Source organism: Mesoplodon bidens, assembly GCF_964165515.1.
Source record: "Mesoplodon bidens genome assembly, chromosome: 15".
Lineage (NCBI taxonomy): Eukaryota > Metazoa > Chordata > Mammalia > Artiodactyla > Ziphiidae > Mesoplodon > Mesoplodon bidens.
This window is the reverse complement of record NC_138171.1, coordinates 25249152-25270882: the sequence shown is the minus strand read 5'-3', so window position 1 is coordinate 25270882 and position 21731 is coordinate 25249152. Positions and strand designations below refer to the sequence as shown.

The window sequence follows — 21731 nt, the reverse complement described above, 5'->3', positions numbered from 1 at the left end:
TTGGCATGGAGAAAAGAAAGCAGTAATTACTTGTGCCTCCCTTGATGATTCCTGCGGGGTTGGTCTTTCAGGGAAGGAGAAGGGGGAAACTGGAGACAGCTTCAGCTGAGGAAGGAGAAAGGCTGTTAGCTGCCCAGAAAAGGCAGAGGCAAGAATGGTTGTCTTGCAGGTCTGTTGTATTCTCTGGACATTCTTCCAGGCAGCCTAGAGACTGCCTGGATTGAGTTTCATCTATTTATGGCATGTATAGTGTTCTCATACATGGACATGGATTGGGCTCAGGAGCCCTAATGTCACCTGTCATTAAGAAGCCAGCTGCCCTCCAGGGCCTCTTTTTGTGATATGCTGGGCATCCTGACACCTGTCTTTGTTGGGGAGCAGAAGAGGGTTTTACTGAGCCATTTTGTGACTTGGCTGCATTTTTATTATGTTGTGAGGTCATTTTTTTAACCCCCATGGCAACACAGCCAGTTGGTTTATTATGCCAGGGCATAGGCAACACGCAATAGAGCCACTCATGAGAGTCAAGGTCAGGTATTCTTGTGACTGGAAGGAGTCTAGAACTGCAGGACCATGGTGTTTGATCCAGGCTGGGAAAAGCAGGCCTCACGAAGATTGAAGCAGTTAGAGTTTTGAGGCCAAGAGGTTAGGGGGGCAAGCTGGACAGAACTAAAACAGATTGGCAAGCGTGGCTCCTGGGACAAGGACTGTTTGCTCTGTGGCCCGTCTTGTACTCCCTACTGTCTATGGGCAGTTGTGCACCTTCAAGTGCTGACTGTAGCAGAAATGGGTCTGAGACTACCTGCAGGTGAGCCCTGCCTGATTGAACCTGGAGCTGTTAGGCTAAGATTATGTCCTGTGGCTGCTCACTTCTGCCTTGGTTGTCACCCCGGAGGCCTAGAGAACCTAGCTTCTATTTTCCTTCCCCTCTCTAAAGGAAGATATCACTTCAGAAACACCTTTTTCAGGGACTTCCCTGGTGGTCCAGTGGTAAAGAATCTGCCTTACAATGCAGGGGACACGGGTACAATCCCTGGACAGGGAACTAAGATCCCACATGCCGTGGGGCAACTAAGCCTGCGTGCCGCAACTATTGAGCTCGTGCACCTCAACTACAGAGCCTGTGTGCTCTGGAGCCCGCGCATCGCAATGAAAGATCCCGCGTGCTGCAAGTAAGATGCGACACAGCCAAAAAAATAATAAACACCTCTTTCAGTCAGTCTTCCTGTATGCCCTGGAGATTGCTCTACTCTATAAACACCAGAGGTTTTATAGGGACGTACTATTTTTTTTAAATTTATTTATTTTAATTTATTTATTTTTGGCTTCGTTGGGTCTTTGTTGCTGCACATGGGCTTTCTCTGGTTGCAACAAGTGGGGGCTACACTTTGTTGCGGTGGGCAGGCTTCTCACTGCAGTGTCTTCTCTTGTTGCGGAGCACGGGCTCTAGGTGCGCGGGCTTCAGTAGTTGTGGCACATGGGCTCAGTAGTTGTGGCTCGTGGGCTCCAGAGCACAGGCTCAGTAGTTGTGGCGCACGGGCTTAGTTGCTTCGCGGCATGTGGGATCTTCCCGAACTAGGTCTCGAACCCGTGTCCCCTGTATTGGCAGGTGAATTCTTAACCGCTGCGCCACCAGGGAAGTCCCAGGGATGTACTATTTTTTTAAAAAATTTGTTTTACAAATGTAGGAAATAATTTCTTCTGTCAAAATATCTTCTTAGCCCCCTGAAGCACTCCCTTTCTCTTGTCTTAGGTCTTTTGCTTGGTTCCCCACCCTACCCAAAGCCTTTGATATCCAGGCCCCAGTTCTTCTCTCAAATTTTTCTTAATTTACTTCCTGGCTTCTTTCCCCTACTCGCCAGCTGTAGATTCCTGGTTTCCATATACTCCTGTAAGGACCTGTTCCCTTTTTTTTTTTTTAATTATTATTTTTTAATGGAATGCTCCAAAATACTAGTTTAGCCCAAGGGAAGGAATGCTTGTCTTAAGAGTAAACTTCCAGTCATCTGGGCCATAGTAAAGTGCTTCCCAGAAATAGGGACCATATGCGCACTCAGGACACAGTACATGCTGACTCTTGCAAAAGTGTTCATACATAGCATTGTATTCCCTCCCGGTATAAGGTGTTTTGATCAGGTATTTGAGTTCTGCCCTGGCACCTCTCACGACTTTTTGCCTGTTTGTTAACAACATTAGAACATCTTGTCCGTTAGGGTGTGGTATTCAGTTTGGCAAAAGGCCCTGTCTCCTCTTTTACTGCGACAAATGTGAGAGTTCCTTGGGAAGGCCTGATAAGTCCAGTCTGCAACTCTGGAACTTGATGGTGCACTTGCATTTCACCCCTGCCCATCTTTTCCCCAGGCATACAAAACCAATAGTTGCTTCATCGAGTAAAAAATGGAAGAAGTTGGTCCATTCCCTAACACTTTATTATTGGAGCCTATTTTAGTATGTGGGGGCTCCTTATTTTTGAGCATGAGAAAGTGCAAGGTATATATGTAGTAGAAAGAACACAGTTTTGCAGTCAGACCTCTTGAAGTAAGTTCTTTTTCCCACCTGTGTGGTTTTAGACAAATTACTACTCTGAGGCTCAGTTTCCTCCTGTAAGATGGGGATAATTCTATGGATTTCAAGAGGTTATTAGGAATAAATGAGAATAATTAAGGCTTTGGGTCTCATGGTACATAAGAAGATAATAGCAAATGTACATTTCTTTCTTTTCTCCTAGGCCTTTTTTATTGCTTGATTCATCCTTTGTGGTATTTAAATGGAAAAATAATATCTATCATTAAGTCACTTACGCCAGGCCCTGAGGTAAGGGCTTTCCCATGCTATTTAATTTATTTCTCCCAATAACACATTTATGAAGCAGGAACCTTTTAAAACAAATGTAGGAAACTGAGGCACAGAAGGTAAATACCTTGCCTAAGGTCACAAAGCTAGTAAGAGACAGAGCTGGGATTCAAACCCAGGTGTGTGATTCTAGAGCCTGAGCTCTTCACCACTAAATTGGTCGTTACTACTTTTTGTTACTTCCCCTGAGTAATATGTGACTTCTACTGGTTCTTACCTTCTTTGTACTTGGAACTGTTGGTATTTGCATACATGTAGCTCTTGAGCTTTTTCAGTCTCGGCGCTTTACTGTCTTTTGGTGGAGGTACAGACAGTGACAGTCTCTGCCACAGCTCTTCCTAAGTCTCTTCACTCAGAGCCGATCTCTTCAAGTGAAAGGTGGTACAGCCCTCTTTTTATTTTATTTCATTTTTTAAAGAGACCATCCCCTCATTCCTTCTTTACCTTTATATCAAACTAAATAGATTTAAACAGTTAAACTGTTTCTTGACAATCTTGTTTGATGCATCAAAAAATCCTCCAGAATAGTAGATACTATCACCCTCATTTTACAGATATGGAAAAAAGGTCCAGGAAGGTGAAATGATTTGACAAGGTCACACAATGCATTATAGGTAGAACTGGAACTAGCCTTTAGGTTTTCTCTCAGCCCAGGGTTCTCTCTGTTGATTTGGTAAGAAAGAGAGATACCTGTATATAATATGTAGATCAGACCTAAAGAGGGTTGAGCTGTATTAGGACCCAGGATCTAGAGAGTACTGAAGGGACCTTGCCTCCTCCATCCCATTTTTACCCGAGTACATTCACACACATTTGAGAAATTAAGCAGAAGGGGAGAAACACTTTTCCCTTAGGAGTCAACAAAACTTTCCTGACAGGGAGCTTTGGGGATGGGTCCAGAGGGTATCAGTATCCCCTTATCTGTAAAGAAGGTTAGACTCCCAGGGCTTATTAGCCTGGAGCAACCTTTGTAGAAGGAGCAGAGGAATAGAGGAAGAACTTTCATGTCTTCTGATCTCTGCAGGCCTCAGCCTAAACCAGGTGAGCAAGGATTAGGCTGGGGCAGGAAGGTGGTGAGAACTGAGGGTGGGAGTCCTGAGGAATTTCACTTTACCTCCTGCTGACAGATTTGGTCTGGGATTTGGACAAGCAATTTCCCTCCATTTAAAATATATAAAGAGGAATTCCTACTACTGCTCTTAAAAAAAAAAAAAAACAATTTTGTTTCTGGAATCAGAAGGAAAAAGAAACCTTTCTCAAAGTCTAGGTGTCAGGCATTTTAATCCTGACCTGGCACCCCCTTCCTTTTTGTTTCCTTCCTTACCTTCTCTCCTTTCACCCCTTTCTTCTACCTCTCTTTTCTCTGTTAACCACCTAACTTCCTTTCATATCCTTTTCTCTTCTCACCTCTTCCCTAACTCCTGAAAACAAGAATGGGAAAAGGGTACCTTCAGCTGAGAGACTAGTAGATAGTAGATATAGATATTGAGGCTGAGAGTCAGAACATGGAGCTTGAGATTTTGGACCTTACTTCTAGACCTTAGAACAAAGGTTGATAGGGCTGGTGTTTTATTCACTCACAGGTTCCCTAAATACTTAATGTCTCCTACGTGCCAGGCTGTGTCAGATACTTGGGCATTTTAGTTAATAAGACCCTAAACCTGCCGTAAGGTCACAGTCTTACGGGAAAGACATAGCAGCAGTAAACCTCTTCTTTGCTCCTCTCTTCTCTCCCCCACCCCCATTCAAATCATTGGATTTTTGAGGTAGAAAGAACTTAAGAGTTTATCTGGTCCCTGTTCATGTTGCTACATAATGAGTAAGGCAGACCATGAAGTAAGTAAGCAAGCACATTAGGCTTTGGAGTAAAGCAGACCTAGGTTCAAATCTTAGCTCTGCTACTTACCAGCTGTTTGACCTTGAATGACACACTTAGCCTCCTCCCCCATCTTCAGTTACCTTGGCTATAAAATGGGCATGCCATCACTTGCTTCACAGGGTATTACAAGGGTTACCAGCATAACACCTAGCCCAGTACCTGGTGCATAGTAGCCCACGTCTTCATGTCACCCTGCATCAAGGCCTGGCCTAAGCCCTTGCTCTAATGAAGCTTCTGAGTCCACTTCTAGTCAGACTGATTTCTTTCTTTTTTTTAAAAAAATTATTTTCTTATTTATTTATTTTTGGCTGCATTAGGCCTTTGTTGCTGCGCACAGGCTTTCTCTAGTTGTGGCGAGTGGGGGCTACTCTTCGTTGCAGTGCGTAGGCTTCTCATTGTGGTGGCTTCTCTTGTTGTGGAGCATGGGCTGTAGGCACGCGGGCTCCAGCAGTTGTGGCACATGGGCTCAGTAGTTGTGGCTCGTGGGCTCTAGAGCGCAGGCTAAGTAGTTGTGGCACACGGGCTTAGTTGCTCCGTGGCATGGGGGATCTTCCTGGACCAGGGCTTGAACCTGTGTCCCCTGCATTAGCAGGTGGACTCCTAACCACTGCGCCACCAGGGAAGCCCTGTTTCGTTCTTTTTTATGGCTGAGTAATATTTCATTCGTGTGTGTGTGTGTGTGTGTGTGTGTGTGTGTGTGTGTGTGTGTGTGTACACACCACATCTTTATCCATTCATCTGTTGGTGGACATTTAGGTTACTACCATGTCTTGGGTATTATAAATAGTGCTGCTGTGAACATTGGGGTGCATGTATCTTTTCGAATAGAGTTTTCTCCAGATAATATGCCCAGGAGTGGGATTGCTGGATCATATGGTAACTCTGCTTTTAGTTTTTAAAGGAACCTCCATACTGTTTTCCATAGTCTGCCTCATATTCTTAGTCATCCCTTGTAGGAAGCTGACACAGTCCTACCAGGACTTTACTCCGCAGTTCTTGCCAGGAGCCTAAGGGTAAGATTTGTTCTCATTCATCCCTGCATCCTCTATAACCCCTAACCCAGAGTTGTGACCATGGCTAAGAAGGCCCAGGAATTGTTTTCGCTTAATTGGGTAGAAGACTTGGGGTTTTGCAGCTGAAAACAAGAGCTGTTAAAGACTTGGCTGCGTCTCGTCTCCCATCTCAACTCTTCCCCTTTCCCCTCCTGTTGTCACATCGATTCTTACAAAATCCCTATACTGTAGGCTGGGTGGGAATTGTATCCCCATTTTGTAGTTAAGGAATCTGAGGCTCAGATTAAAACTCAGGTCTCTTGTTAGGAGGTAGATCCAGAGTAAGATAAGAGTAGTAGGGGCCTACCCTGGTGGCACAGTGGTTAAGAATCCGCCTGCCAACGCAGGGGACACGGGTTTGAGCCCTCGTCCAGGAAGATCCCACATGTTGCGGAGCAACTAAGCCGGTGCGCCACAACTACTGAACCTGCGCTCTAGAGCCTGTGAGCCACAACTACTGAGCCCTCACGCCACAGCTACTGAAGCCCGTGCGACTAGAGCGTGTGCTCCGCAACAAAGAGCAGCCCCCGCTCGCTGCAAATAGAGAAAGCCCCCGCACAGCAGCAGAGACCCAACGCAGCCATAAATAAATGCATGAATGAATGAACTCCACGCGGCAGCAAAGACCCAATGCAGCCATAAGTGAATGAATGAATGAATGAATAAATAAATAAACGAATGTATGTATGTAGTAGGAATTCGAACAGAAATCTTAACTGGCTAGGTTTTCCTTGTCTGGAAGCAGTAGGAATCTTTACAAGGAAGAACAACATGGGAAGTGTTCTGAAGCCTTAGTGGATGGTGAGGCCAGAGCCAGATAGTAGTCACAGCCAGAGATGTTTCAAGAACATGACAGAGAGGTAAGAAAGGGTTCAGGATAACTTCACTGAATTGCTAGGCCTTGAAGATTAAGAAGGATTTGAACATGTACAAATGAAGAGAGGCATTCCAGGTGAGGCAACAGCATGGATAAAAGTATGGGAGCTGGAAAGCCCACAGTAGAGGTAAGGTAGATGATGACCAGACCCATGGTATGAGAGTCTAGAGAGCAAGGCTGAGGTGATTGGGAGCCATGACATTTTTTTGAGCAGGGGAGTGGCATTAGGAACATTAGTCTGGCATTGTGGGCTCAATAGATTGGAACAGGAGGGGTCGGGGGAGACTAGTGAAAGAGAGACCAGGGAAGAGGCTGCTGTAACAGCCTGTCCTTGTAATGTCAATAAATTCTAAGAATTATTCCAGCAGTGCAGGCAGGAGATAATGAGATCCTGAACCCAGAGGAAGTTGACACAGTAGGGAATAAAGAAGATGATTTGGATATAGAGCTGTTAGAGACTGAAAACAAAAACAAAAACAAAAACAAAAAAAACCCCTACAAGGACTTGGCAATTGTGGGAATGAGGGAAGAAGGGGCTGGAGAGCATGAGTGAACATTCTGGAGTCTAAATACGTACTTGGTGAGAGAGTGGCATGGACATATATGCACTACCAAATGTAAATAGCTAGTGGGAAGCAGCCGCGTAGCACAGGGAGATCAGCTCGGTGCTCTGTGACCACCTAGAGGGGTGGGATAGGGAGGGTGGGAGGGAGGCGCAAGAGGGAGGGGATATAGGGATATATGTATGCATATAGCTGATTCACCTTGTTATACAGCAGAAACTAACACAACATTGTAAAGCAATTATACTCCAATAAAGATGTTAAAAAAATGTACTTCGGAGAATTGTTATACCATTTGGTGAAACATGGGGGCTGGGAAATGGAAGATGAGTTCAGTTTGTTGACATGTTAATTGGAGGTGCTGATAGTCCTTTCCTCTTACCACCCACCCATTAGTGCATCTGCCTTTGTGCTTTGACCCTGGCCTACAGGGATCCTTTAGTTCCTCGTGTTTGCTGCTTTGTTCCAGGCATGGAGTCCCCCACAGTTCCCTCTACCCAGGTCTTAGAGCAACTGTCATTCCTTCTCTGAAATAAAATAGTACATGTAAGGTGCTTAGCCCAGTACCTAGTCTATTTCAAAGTGTGCATTAAATGTTAGTGGCTATTAAATGGCTATTGTTGTTGTGGTTATCATCATAGCTTTGTGATCACAGTATCCTCTGGAATCACCTGCCTGAAGGACTCGGGAGTCATTCAGCTGGTATTCAGTAAAAAGCTTGGACTGCAAGTAAATGGAGAGGATCTCAGACTTGGATATAAATGGGGGCTGTGAACCATGTCCGCTAGGACTAGAGAATGCGTTTCCTGGGTTTTTTCTTCTGTTTTTGAGAAGTGGTATAGTGTGTGGTTAAGAAGGCAAGCCCTGGAGGTTGGACTTCCAGGGTTAAAGTCCCAGGTCTACCATCTATTAGCTGTGTGACTTGGGGCAAATTTACTTAACTTCTCTGTCTGTTTCCCCATTAGTAAAATGGGGAAATGTAATAACACACCAACCTTACAAGAGTTTGTAAAGATTAAATGAGTTAATACAAATAAAGGGTTTACAACAGTGCCTGGCATATGCAACTATTCTCCTTACCCCAGTCATTTCTGCCCCACATTCCAAGTAATACATAGGAGTTTCTCTGTTTTCTCTCTACCCCACATTCCAAGTAATATATAGGAGTTTCTCTGTCCCTTACGCAGCAGAGGAGGAGGTGAGCAGAGAAACCTGAAATCAATCTCAAGAGTGCTTGGAAGTTTGTCCCAGCTGGGTTCCAGGTTACTGAAGCCTGGAGGAACCTCATTCTTCCCATTCCTATATTCTATGTTGACTTCTTGTTCTTTAGCATAACAAGCTTACTCTTGCCTATTGTTACCTCAGGGCTTTTGCACTTATTTCCCCTCTCTGAAACACTCTTCCCTCTGATCTTTGCAGGTCTTACCCCCTTATTTTATTCAGGTCTCCGTCTAGCAATTGCTTTTTGGAGAAGTCTTCCTTGACTGATTGATCTAAAATAGACCTCATTCTCACTCCTTGTCATTCTTTCTTTCCTGACTCTGCTTATTTTTCTTTATAGCACAACCTGAAACTATATATTTAATTATTACCCTATCTTTTGCTAGGATGCAAGACATGTAAGGGCAGAACTTTGCATGCCTTCATTGACCTAAATTCATGCCTGTTCTGAGCAAGACCCTGACTGATTTCTCTCTGTTATAGGTGAGCCCTCTTCCCTGAGACAGTTGGTACTGACCCTGTAACGCAAAAGAGGAAATTGCTGGCTGAGCTCAGCCTTGGTACTGGTGAGTGAGGGTGCCTAGGCAAACTCTGGGCAAACTTGGGCCAAGATACAAGGTAACTAGTTTGGGGCTTATTTTTACCCTTAGTACAGGTAACTTGCAGATAATTCCTCTCCTACTCCATGCCTAAGAGACTGTCATAGGCAGCCTTTTGTACTGGGAGGAGAATTGAACTTACTTTCCTGGAGCTGCCATGAGACAGGCTGGGATCGTTTGCCATGAATAAAGCAAAGCATGCTCAATTCCTTCTGGCTTCTGCCAGCTGCTTTCTGCTGGGGGGTATTCTGGACCTGACAGCTAAACCCCTTCTCCCTTAAGCTCTCTTAACGTGACTTCATAGCCCTTAGAGACTTTTCCTGATTTCAGTCTTGATTGTGACCTACCAAGCCCAGAGTCAGCTTCAGAAAATCCTGTGGTTTTATCAGTCCTGCAGAATGTGATCATCAGTGGAGGTGAGGACGGAGTGATTAGTGTGGGGCTGTGTGAAGAGGGAAGTCCAGGGGATCTTAGAAGGAAGACTGCAGATGGTGAAACAGGAGGGGAAATCAACATATTAAGAACCAATAGTGTTATGGATCCCATTTAAACTAGACAAAACCCCATCTTATAGATGAGGGAATTGAGACTCAGGAAACTGAAGTAACTTGCCCAGGTTTACACCTGGGAATCCGTAAAGCTGATATTAGAACCCAGGTCAGTCTAACTGTGAATACCATTGTTCTCTCTGCCTTGGCAGGCTTTCCTTGGAATGCTCATCTCCCTGGAATCATGATTTTTCTTATAAAGTTCAAGAAAACAGACCTCCTTAGGGATTCAGGAAGGAGGTCTAGTTATTTGAAGGGCCCAGCAGGGCAGGCAAGAGTTGGGGGGGTCCTTTCTGAGCAATGGCATTTTTAGTGAGGGGGAAAGGAAGAACCTTCAAGCAGGCGGAGGCCAAGGCTAAATATGACTGGAAGGAGAAGAAAACATCTGTAACACGTGGGATTCCATAAGCACTTGGGCCAGCACAGATGGGGACCTGGAGAGCTGAGTTGCAGTTGGAAAACCTGGGTTTTTATCTTCTCGTTCAGTATTTGCCCTTGGATAATCTCTATTTCCCTATTTGTAAATTGGAGTGCCTCACTGCATGCATATGTCTATTTTGTGTGCACCAACCATACAGGATATTGTAGACAATCAAATGGGAGATGCAAGTTGGAAAGTTTTGTGAACTGTAAAAAACAGCATGACTGAAATGAGAGAAGGTGAGAAGAAAGTGTTATAAGTATCCTTGGCATCTCAGTCCCTGACCTATTTGCCACCCCACTCCCCAAAGGTAGAAGGGAAGGTTTTGCCTTGGAAATTTACACTGTAAATTTTCTCCCAGACCCTTCTCCTCCTCTCCTTCTGCAGGCCCTACCCGAAGTTCAGTCTTTCCACAAGTTCAGTCTTTCCAGGGCACAGAGACAAAACCAGGCAGCAGGGCTTCCCTGGTGGCGCAGTGGTTGAGAGTCCGCCTGCCGATGCAGGGGACATGGGTTTGTGCCCCAGTCCGGGAAGATCCCACATGCCGCGGAGCGGCTGGGCCCATGAGCCATGGCTGCTGAGCCTGCCGCAATGGGAGAGGCCACAACAGTGAGAGGCCCGCGTACCGCAAAAAAAAAACAAACAAAAAACCAGGCAGCATTGGCAGCCATGATTTGCAGCATGTGGGCTGCAGAGTGCAGGTTTAAATGAGCTCACACAACCTGGCTCCAAGGCCACTGCCAGTACAGATATTATAGTTGGTTTCAAGAGTCCATCCCCAGCATGTTAGAACAGGAGGGCTATTCCTCTTCTGGCCCTAGGTTCCCTGCCTTCCCCCAACCCCCACCCTCCAACTGCTAGTGAAAAAGGCACTTGTACTGCAGCCTCATATCTTATCAGAGGCTGTGGGCATTCCAGTTTTCCCACCATTTCTCTCGCTCTTGACCAGTGACATAGGTCACTCTCTTCTTGCTCTGTAGCAAGGGGCATTCTGTTCTTCCCTCTGCCTGCCTGAGGGTGCACAGAGGGATCTGTCCTCCAACCTGATGCTCCTGGAATCCACACTGGCCAACCTTCCCTCCTATTCTGAATCTCCAGACTCTTGCTGTCCTCTCTTTCTGTCTTGGTTAATCTAATGTTCTATAGCTTCTGGCCTTTACATGGCCTGGGCATCAAGCTTGGCTTTTATTGTTTTCGTGACAACTGCCCTGTGAAGAAGTTCCACTATTGACTATTTTAAAATATGAATGATTCTATGTAAAATACTGTATAATATACTGATACCCATATAGTATCTTATTTATCTAACATCCTCAATTTTCCAGAGTCCAACTGAAAAACAAGAAGGTAGCAAAGCATTGTCATCCTTAAGACCTTGCACAGCACTAATTTATTCCTATTTTTATGTTTTGTTGTAACAAGCTTAGCAATCTGGTTTCTAAACCTCCATAAGATTAAGAGCGGCATATAAAAAGGGGAGGAGGAGCTGCTATATTAGCAGCAGCTAGAGGTGAGAGCTGAAAGCTAACAGTAAGAGAGAGGTAAGAGAAGAATGATAAGAAAGAGAAGTTAAAACGGGTATGAAGGTCAAACTTAAGGGGCAACAGCCCTGTAGACATCTATGCATTTCAATAAGGTGGAGCTAGGTAATTTTTAAGGTAGTTCTAGGTTCTTCTTGAGGGACAGAGGTATCAGAGAACGTTTAATTATTTGTAGTATCTACTATATTATTACGTGCTATATTGAATACATAAATTAATTTCGTTTTCATAACAGCTTGGGAGGTAGATGGTGATATTCTCATTTTATAAGTTCCAGAGACTTAGAGAGGGATACACAGGCAGTGACTGAAAGACCTAAGCTTAGAACTTAGAAGAATCTGGCTTTAGAGAACCAAGTTTTTTCTATTCTACACTGGCTCTTTCTCCATGATCTAAAACCCTGGTCCTTCTCAGACTCTTGGGACAGTGGTTCCCACCCTCCCAACCCCGCCTTTATTCATTCTCCTGTACATGAATATCTTTTTAAAGACGTCCATTCATTCAGTGTGTATTTATTGAGTGTCCACCATATGCCAGGCACAGTTTTAAGTGTTTGAAATGTAGTTTTCTCTCTTGTATCCAAATTCTAGTGGAGGATAAACAAATGAGTACATAGGAATAAAAATAAAGCAAGGTAAGGGAATAGGGAGGGACTGTGTGATGAAAGAAGGCCTCTGTGAGAAAATAAAATCTGTTCAGAAATATGCACGAGCTGAAGTAGTATGAGCTATGTGTATATCTTGGGGAATAACATTCCAGGCATAGAGTTCAGCAAGTTCAGAAGCCCTAAAACAGGAGCATGCTTAGTGTCTTGAGGAACAAAAGGAGGTCAGTGTAGCTAGAGATGAAGTGAACAATAGGGAGAGTGGATTATGGAGAAGAAGTCACAAGGGTAGACAGGGACTCAGATTGTATAGGGCTTTATTCTGAGTGAAATAGGAAGCCACTGGAGAGTTTTGAGTAGAGGAATGACATAATCTTAACGTCCATAAAATCGCTCTGCGTGACTGTACCGGCTAAGACCTCCGGTACAATGTTGAACAGAATTGGTGAAAGCAGACACGCTTACCTTGTTCCCAATTTTTTTTTTTTTTTTTGCGGTACGCGGGCCTCTCACTGTTGTGGCCTCTCCCGTTGCAGAGCACAGGCTCCGGACGCGCAGGCTCAGTGGCCATGGCTCACGGGCCCAGCCGCTCTGCGGCATGTGGGATCTTCCCGGACCGGGGCACGAACCCGGGTCCCCTGTATTGCCAGGCGGACTCTCAACCACTGCACCACCAGGGAAGCCCTCTTGTTCCCAATTTTAAGGAGAAAGTATTCAGTCTTTCACCATTAAGTATGATGTTAGCTGTAGGGTTTTTTGGTAGACTTCTTTTATCAGGCCAAGTAAGTTCTCTTCTATTTCTAGTTTACTCAGAGGTTTTATTATGGATGGATGTTGGATTTTGTTTGTGTGGTTTTTATCCTTTATTCTACTAACATGGCACTATGTTATTGATTTTTGGATTTTAAACCAACCTCATTCCTAGAATAAATCCCACTTGGTTATAGTGTATAATCCTTTTTGTATGGTGTTGGTTTTGGTTTACTAATATTTTGTTGAAGATTTTTGCCTGTATTCATGAGGCACGTTTGTGTCCCACTGGAGCAGCAAGCCTGACAGAAGAGTGACTGACAGCTCCTAGAGGGCAGTTTTAAGGCCGTTGACTGTGGCAGAGAGGTAGGGATCTGAGCCTAAGAATAAGGCCAAGAGATCAAAAACCCAAGCTGGGAAACCATAAATCAGGAAACCAAGGTCCATCAGCAAGTGTGATACCTGAATCATGAGATGAGTAGGACATGAATAGAGGGGACTTACGACCTAATGGGGCAGATGCAGAAAAAAGCCCCAGAACTATCCTACAAAAGGTCACGTTAACACAAAAGCAGAAATTGCTTCTTTTGAGGTATCTGTCATTTTGGATCAGGAGTCTCTACTGGTCTCCCTTACCTTCGTCTCCCTCCCCATCTCCTCAGCGTAATATATCAAGAGTTAGTGTACTTAAGTGCATAGGGCAATAGACAAAGTTATCTACAGGATAACTGGTCTTTAGGAGGATTATGGTTAACTGGTCTTTAGGAAGATAATTAACTCCATCTTTCCCACCATTGTGTATATTCTTAAAGACCTCAGGCTGTATGCTGCTGGGGAAAGAGAGGAAGCTTTAAAGCCAAAGATTTGAATCCTTGCTGTGACATTCATTTCCTTTGTGACTAACCTCTCCGAGCTGTAGTTTCCTCCTCTGCAAAATGAGACAATAATGCCTATACAGTTATTGTGATGCTAATAGGAGATGATGAAAAAAATGCCTGGCCTGGATTGGTGTTCAGCCACTAGTGGTTGAAATAAATTCTGATACCCTGTGTTCAGTGTCAGACTGTAGTAGAAGGTGAGTATTGTGACCCAGGCTCTTAAGCCTGTTCTACTAACTCAACTTTGGGAAAGCATTTAATATCTCTGGCCCTCAGTTTCCTCAGCTCCAAAAAGAGGGAATGAAGTAGAAAGTTGTTCTGTAATTGCTGGTATGTCTCTTCCAGTTCTGTGCCTCCAAAGGCACTTTGTCTGTCATTCAAAGGAAAAAAAGAGGAGGGGGCCAAAAGAGAAGACTCAGATTCAGTCCTGCTTAACGCTGCAGCAGAGACAGAAAGGAAGAGCCATTACCTACAACAAGAAGTGTTTGGGAGTCGGCTGCAGGGGCAGTGACCTGCCTGTCACTCAGCATTTGGAAACAAAATATCAATGAGAAAATCAGAATGGCCTGGAATGTTGGAGACTGGGTAGATAACGAGTATGAGAGAGTCCATGAGGCATAGAACCCAGTTTGTGCTCTGTCACCCACGTTCTGGGTGTTCCCAGTCAAGCTGTTTCTCTTTTTGCAGCCTTCCATATCCCCATCTGTAAAATGAATTAGGCAATGTATTCTCCAAGGGCCTCTTCAGGGCTTCCTAAAATTTCATTGTCCGCTCTCCTCTGGCTCTCAAGTTGGCTTGTACTCAGCTTTTGCCCTTGGTGTTGAGGATTTCATTTATAGGAGAAGGCTTCTTAACTAGCAGGTTAGCACTACAGTATATATTTAGAATGCTCTTGAAACCACAATTTCAGGCTGCTAAGAATCATAAAATTTTCAAGTCCTCAAATGCCTTGGTCCACCTAGTTTCACCCCGTCAGTTAACACTGAGAGATGATGCAATAGAGTGGAAAGACTACTGGCTTTAACAGCAGACCTGGAATTCAGATGCTTGCCTGTATTAGCTTAATTTCTCTGAGCCATAGAAAATGAGGATAGTGATAATAGAGTAGGCATGTAAAGAATTGTTATTATTTGGAGGAGAAAGAAAAAACTGAGGCCTGAGAGATGATGTCGCCTGCTCAGAGTCACTCTCAGACCAGCACCTAGGTCTCTTGTGTCTCAGTCCAGGGTTTTCTCCTCTGGAGCCAAGGTCAGCTGTACCCATACGTAGGTAGTAGCAAAGATTGGAACTGAAAGCTTGTCAGCTTTCTTAACATCTCTGCCAACAGTCTTCTCAATTCCCCTGTGGCGTGTGTCAATAACACAGCCCGTACTTGTTTTAGAAACAAGCTCTTCATAAGCACTCCTGTTTGATTTGCTTTGGCTGGTACAGGATCCAGATGCTCTTAGAATAGCACAACAGACTCTCCAAATCAGCCCATTCCCATTCTGAGCCTCTCACGGCTCTGATCTACTCGCTGGGGTTCGTCCCCTAGTCCTCCCTACCTGTCATGTGAATCACGTTCAGTCATCTTTTGCTATTTGCCCTTTCCCTGTTGATGGAAGTCACATTTATCAAGTGCCTACTATGTGCCAGGTATTGTCATAGGTGTTTTAAGTTAAAATTATCTTTGTTAATCTTTATAACTCATTAAGTTATTAATAGCTCCAGAGGAAAAAGCTGAGGCTCAGTGAAGTAAGTGAATTTGCCAGAGTTCATATACTTAGTCTGTGCAAGAGCTGGGTTTTGAACTCAGGTCCTCCTCCTTCCATAGACCCCATGCATTTAGTGTATAATAAGCTCTTTCCTGAGTATCATACTGCCTCTAGCCTCTGCCCTCTGCCCTTCCAGGAGGGTAGAGTGTTCAAGAGTACCCAGGAAGGGGTATGCAGTGGCTTTAGTATAACGGGAATATCTCCATGCCTTCAGTGCATTTTCCCATGAGTTTCTTCTGCTCTGCCCTGCCTCAAACCAACTTCTCTAGGATCCACGTGTGTGGCCCAGAGGTCCAATCACTAAGCGAGAGGCCAGGTTTCCATCTTCAACATGGAACATGGACTCCCTAGTAAGAAGTGTACTTGTCATTTTCAAAGTTGAATGAGGGGAATATTCCAAGCAATAAGCCCCTTGTATGCCCAACTCTGAAATGTAAAGAAGGAAGAGAGGGGGTCTATACACTCAAGTGTGATGAGCCTCCTTCAGGGACCTGGCAGGAGAGGAGAATAATATAAAAGATTTAAGAATAAGATTGCTCTAATAGGTCTTCAAATCTGTAATCATTTTTCAGTTTACAAAGCACCTTACTTGTAGAGATTTTAGTCTAAGGAAACTGAAGGCATCTGCCTTTATGTGGCAGAGTCAGGGGCTAGAGTTCAACTCCTTAGTCTTGATAAGGCCAGTGAATCTAAGCCCTCCCTGAAAGGGTCCTGTCCCTGGCCTTGGGTTCCACTCAATCTTCATTTGCAAAAGGGGCAGGCCTTTAGTCTCTGCCCTTTTCTGAGCCTCCTCTGCCCACTTGTCCCCTTCCTCACCCCTTCCTACTCAACTGCTAGGGCCTTCTTAATGAGACCCTCTTCTAATGATATGTTTTTAAGTATAGGGTAAGAGGAGGTATTTTGGGCTCTGTATTGCCCCAGGATCATTTGCCATAAAATGATGGAATTTTAGGATGTCAGAGTGGGAAGAGATCTTAACTAACGGTTATCAAGTTTATGGAGGAGCCCTTTATTTAAACATATAATTCAACATCTCAAACAGAGCTGCTCTGTGGCAGTGGTGGGCCCAGAGTCCACCAGTCCAGCCTCCCCCTTACCCTCATCAAAGACAGGCTCTGAGGCATCTGCCTTAAACCTGCAGAGTTGCCAGGAACACAGTTTATAAAACAACACTGACCTAGATCAACTTACCCATTTTATAATTGTGAAATTGAGGCCCAGCAAGGGGCAGTAAGTAATAGGCCCAAGGTCACACAATGAATTAGTGCCAGGTCTGACTCTCAGCTTTGTGCCCTTTCTGCTACACTGAGCTTTATGTCATTTCATAAGTGACCACCTGTTTCACTTCACTAAAATCCTGTGCCTGGATGCCAGGCTTCTTTTGCCTCCTGGCATCTGGTTCGTGTGAGGTAGGTAGGCAGGCCTGTGGATGTGTGTACTATGTCAGGGCATAATTCTCATCCATGTGGTGAGCATGTGTCAGGTTTTGTTTAACTCAGTGTGGGAACTAGCAGAAAGAGAATAGCTGAGAAACTGGATTTATGTTCTTAGTGGAAAAAGGGTTGCTGAAATGAGATTGCTAAATTAGATCCAAAATTGATTAATGTCCTAATGAAAATGTAACATTTCATGTTATCTTTTCTACCTCTCAGTTTGCTATATGTTAACCTCTAACTTTGCAGAGTTTTAAAATATTTGGGCCCTAACTGTTTGTGAACAGTAAGTCAAACAAAATTCCATTCTCCAAGAGTATCAGATGACTCTCAGATATATACTAAAAAAAATGTCCTAACATGACTTTAAAAGTTCACACAGTTATCTTTTTCCTTTACTTCCAGTTTTTGGATAATTTTCCTTAACAAAGCACCACTGAAAATCATCAGAGTCTCTGGTATTAAAGCTGGCTAGAGCTCTCCAAGTCAGGAGGGCATCTTTCTGCTCAGGGCACAGACCCGACTTCTTTGCAGAAACTTCTGCAGGTAGCAGCTATTAGCAGGACCTTGAGCCGTCTCTTACAGCCCTACTCTCTGGCTTGGAGCTTGGCCTTTGCTAATCCTAGGCTTGCTTCTTCCCCTTCACCTAGTCATGGAGGCTTTTTCTCTGCTCTGGTTACCCTCAGGGCCATCTTGGATGCAAAGAGGTCACAAAGTTCCACCTGGAGGAAGTTTGTTTTGAGCAGAGTTTCACTCAGGTAAAGTAGGCAACTGCTTTCATTATGTGGTTTTGTCTCTGAAATGTTTTGCCCATCTTCTTATCCCCAATGCTACCATCCAAGGCCAGATCTTAATCCGTTTTCACTGAGACTTTTTCATTGTCAACTAGCCTGTCTCCCCATCTCCAGTCTTTGACCCTGAAATATAACCCCCTTTTTCTCTCCATAGGTTTTAAGATACAGATCTTATTCCTATCACTTTCTTGCTCATAAAACCTGTAGAATAAAATCCAGTGTCCTTAGCATGACATTCAAGGCTCTGCAAATACTATTTCTCCTCTTTCTTTCCAGTTTCTTCTCCAGTCCCATAGGAGTTCATATTAGTGGGTAGAAGTATGAGGGAAACCAACTTTTGGTTGGAAGAACTATCTGATCGAGTGTGCCAGTGAAGGTTAAGAAGTGTTATTAGTTGTGGTGCCATGTTAACATCCAATATGATAAACATTTGTGCCAGGCACAGAGGTAGGTCCTTAGGAATAAGGAGAAGGCAAACACATGGTCAAGGCCTTTGGAGCCCATAATTGATCAAGGAGAAGAGGTAGATAAAGTAAGTAGGTGGCAGTGATGATCACTATAATGGAAGCATGTGGAGTGCTTTGGGAACTTAGAGGAGGGGTGGACACTAATTGCCTGAGAGATCAAGGAAGGCTTCACAAAAGAGGTGATATTTGAGTTGGACTTCAAAGATGAGACATTTGACAGTCGTGAAAGATGAAGTATTTGGCAGTTGAGAAGGGGAGTCTGTAGCTTCCAAGCAAAGAGACCAATGAGGGCAAAGGCACAGAAGCTCACATGTGTGTCTCAGAGAAGAGTAAACAGTCCATTGTAGCCAGAGCATAGGATTTCAGGAATGGAGTGTGGTTAGGGTTAAAGTTATCAAAGTAAGTTGGGGCTGAACTGCATAAGGCCTCATTTTCCAGGTTAAGGAAATCCTGTGTTTCACATCTAGCATACGATAATAATTCTTGAATTAAGTGGTATATATTTGTCTATTTGTGCATGTGTGTAGTTGTGTGTTAGGATGTGATTGTTAAATTTGGAGATGATTTTTGAAGACCCTCTGAGGCAAAGCAAATATCAAAAATTGGAGCCAAAAGGACAGGTTTAACCTAAGTTGACCCAGGCTTGAACTTTGAACTTCTGAGATTTTCACCAGTTCCATAAGCCCATAAGTTAATCATAGCATGCCAGAATTGGAAGGGACCTTAGGGGTCCATTCAACAAATGCCTGATACTATTCTTGTAGCTGAGATATGGTAGTTAACAAAACAAAGACTGCCTTCATGGGACTTGTTTCAGTGGGGGAGACAGAAAATGAGTAAATCATTAATTATTAGATTATTTCATATGTGTGAAAGATATGCAGGCTAGGCCCCAAGATAAGAGCATGTTTGTAGAGAAACTAGGAGGCAGACAGTGTGGTTGGAACAGCACCAAAGAGAAAGAAGCAGGGATAAGGTTGGAGAAGGGACAGCTGAGGCCAGAACATATAGGACCCTGCATTTGGCCAATGGAAAAATGAGGCTAATATCCAGGGCCACATAGCAAGTTAGTAGGAAGGCCAGGATTGGTAACTCTCCTGGTTCAGCCTCCCTTCCCTTGCCTGTCTGCTGTCTTCTGGCTGTTATCCAAGATTAACCTGGATCCCATTTAATTCCTTTATTTCTCCTCTCCCTCACTTAGCTCTCTTTCTCTATCCCTGTACCCAAGGTTCCTGTCATACCATTACTCTGTTTTATTTCAGGCTTCTTTGCTTAATCACAGCATTAGCATTTCTCAGACTCACATTTGTACACATGACCTGGTAATAGAGTGATTCCTGGAAGGTCAAAGTTAGAGAGGTCCCTGGACATCTTTTAGTTTGATCCTCTGGTATTAGAAACCCAGAAAGGACGAGTGACTTGCCCAAGGCTACTTAACTAGTCAGTGGTAGAACTTGATTTCCTTTGCCTCCCAGTCTATGGCTCTTCAGTTTTGGCATGCTACCTCTCTTTCTTTAGTGTCCAGCAAAGGGGAGTCAAGTTGTGATCCACATAGTTGGCAAGAGCAGCTAGCATTCAGTGACCCTCTGCCATCTGCCCCTTAGCTTTTTATTTTGTCTTTGTCATGTGAGTTTGCTGTTTTATTCTGGCCAATGTCTTCGAACTACCACTCTTTTGCAAAGACAGTATGTTGCTAAATTTCACATCCTAGTTCATGCTATCCCCCCTACTTAACCGGCAGCCTGCTCTTAACCTCCAGTCTACATCCAGGCTTGTCTTTTAAGCCAGCCCGTATTATCTTGAGAGAAGCAAATGTAGAAAGAGCATACATAGCGTTTGGAATTGGATATATCTGGATTTGAATCCCAGCTTTGGCATGTACTGGGACAAAGTAATCTTGGATAAGTTCGTTGACTTCTGAGAGCAGTTTTCTCATCTGTAAAATGGGGATGTTAATACCTGCTTGATGGGATCATTGGAAAGATTATTTAAAGTGTTATATGGGTATACCTCAGAATTCTGTAAAGAGAAACTTAGTAATTCTTCCTCAAAAGCCTATCCTGAATGCCCTCTCCCTTTTTCCTAATTATCTAATAGCCAGCTCTTCTTGGGTGGGTTTCTATGTGCCAGACACTGTGCTAAGTGCTTTTAAAAAGTATTTATTGGGAAATTCCTTGGCGATCCAGCAGTTAGGACTCCGAGCTTTCACTGCCGAGGACCTGGGTTCAATCACTGGTTGGGGAACTAAGATCCTGCAAGCCATGAGGCACAGCACCCCCCTCCCCCCAAAAAAAGTATTTATTACTGCATGTGAATCTATAATTATCTCAACATTAAAAGTTAAAAAAAATTTAAACCACTGATCTCATTTTTTCTGTATTTATTATTCCTGCTCTTGGTAGATAAATGCCAGGTTAGGATTCAATATATGCCTGTGTTCCGGTTCTTGCTATTTTCTAGTTCTGTAAATTTGGACAAACCTCTTGACCTCACTCTTAAGTGTTTTTCCCACCAGAGTCCTAAAATTCCATTTCATAACCATTTGGAAACCTGACTTGCTTACCTTCTCACCTTGGAATTTGCTTCTGTTGATGACATTGCAGTGGCAGCTGGGCTGGCCCTGTGTGACTTGGAGAGGACAGTATGGGAGGCAAGAGAACTAGGTACCTGGGAGCTATTAGATCAAGGATTGGCAACTCGTCATAAATCAAAGGATTGCTGGGGTAGGAGTCTGGGGGTAATGTCAGTGGTGACTCTACTTGGATTATGTTCTCGGGGTGAGGTTGCCAACATCATTGAATGGAAGGACCAGCAATACACAGGCACTCTTGCTTGTGCCTGGGTGAAAGACAGCGTGTTGGTGGCAAGTGTCCAACGTGGCCATGGCTGCCCACAGGCCATCTCTGCCATTCAGGACATCAGCCGCTGGCCCTGCCAGCCCTGGGGCAAGGATGCTGTGGTTTCATAGAAGGAGCCCAGTCTCTGGAATTGCAAGTTCAGATTGTGAGTTCAAATCCCTGTCTACCAACTACTGGTTGTGTTCTTCAGCTAGTTCCTCAACTAGTTCCTTAGTTCCTTAAAATTCTTACTTTATCTCTCAGAGCCACAGTTTCTCTGTCTGTAAAATAGTGCTGTTGAGGGAGTTCCCTGGTGGCCTAGTGGTTAGGATTCCAGGCTTTCACTGCCGCAGCCTGGGTTCAGTCCCTGGCCGGGGAACTGAGAGCCCATCCTGCAAGCCTCGCCGTGCGGCCGAGAAAAAAAATAGTGCTGTTGATACCTACTTCGGGGGTTGTTGGGAGGATTCAAAATACCTTAGGCAAATACCTGATACTTAGTTGGGTGAATGGCAAGTTGATCTGCTGCTATTAGCTCTTTGAAGACCAGTATCCTTGGGAGGTGGCATTCAAGTCAGGGCTGCTCTGATTCTCTTACCACCTCCCCACTCACCTCCAGAAACACCCTAGACCCCTCCTCTCCTTCCTCAAGTTCAGACCCCA

The 21731-nt window shown here is 44.3% G+C and overlaps 1 protein-coding gene across 6 annotated transcripts in view; it reads left to right on the top strand.

Moving 5' to 3' along the window:
* The window catches only part of RALY (RALY heterogeneous nuclear ribonucleoprotein), a 79940-nt gene that overhangs the window by 27219 nt on the left and 30990 nt on the right, over positions 1-21731 (top strand). For 2 of the 6 annotated variants that reach the window (XM_081256801.1, XM_081256802.1), the window contains one exon: positions 8929-9011. The exons of 3 other annotated variants lie outside the window; for them this stretch is intronic. The gene's annotated coding sequence lies outside the window, so the exon portion shown is untranslated. Of the gene's footprint in view, positions 1-8928; positions 9012-17662; positions 17732-21731 lie in introns of those variants that run through there. One more of the 6 variants, XM_081256805.1, reaches the window with a different exon arrangement.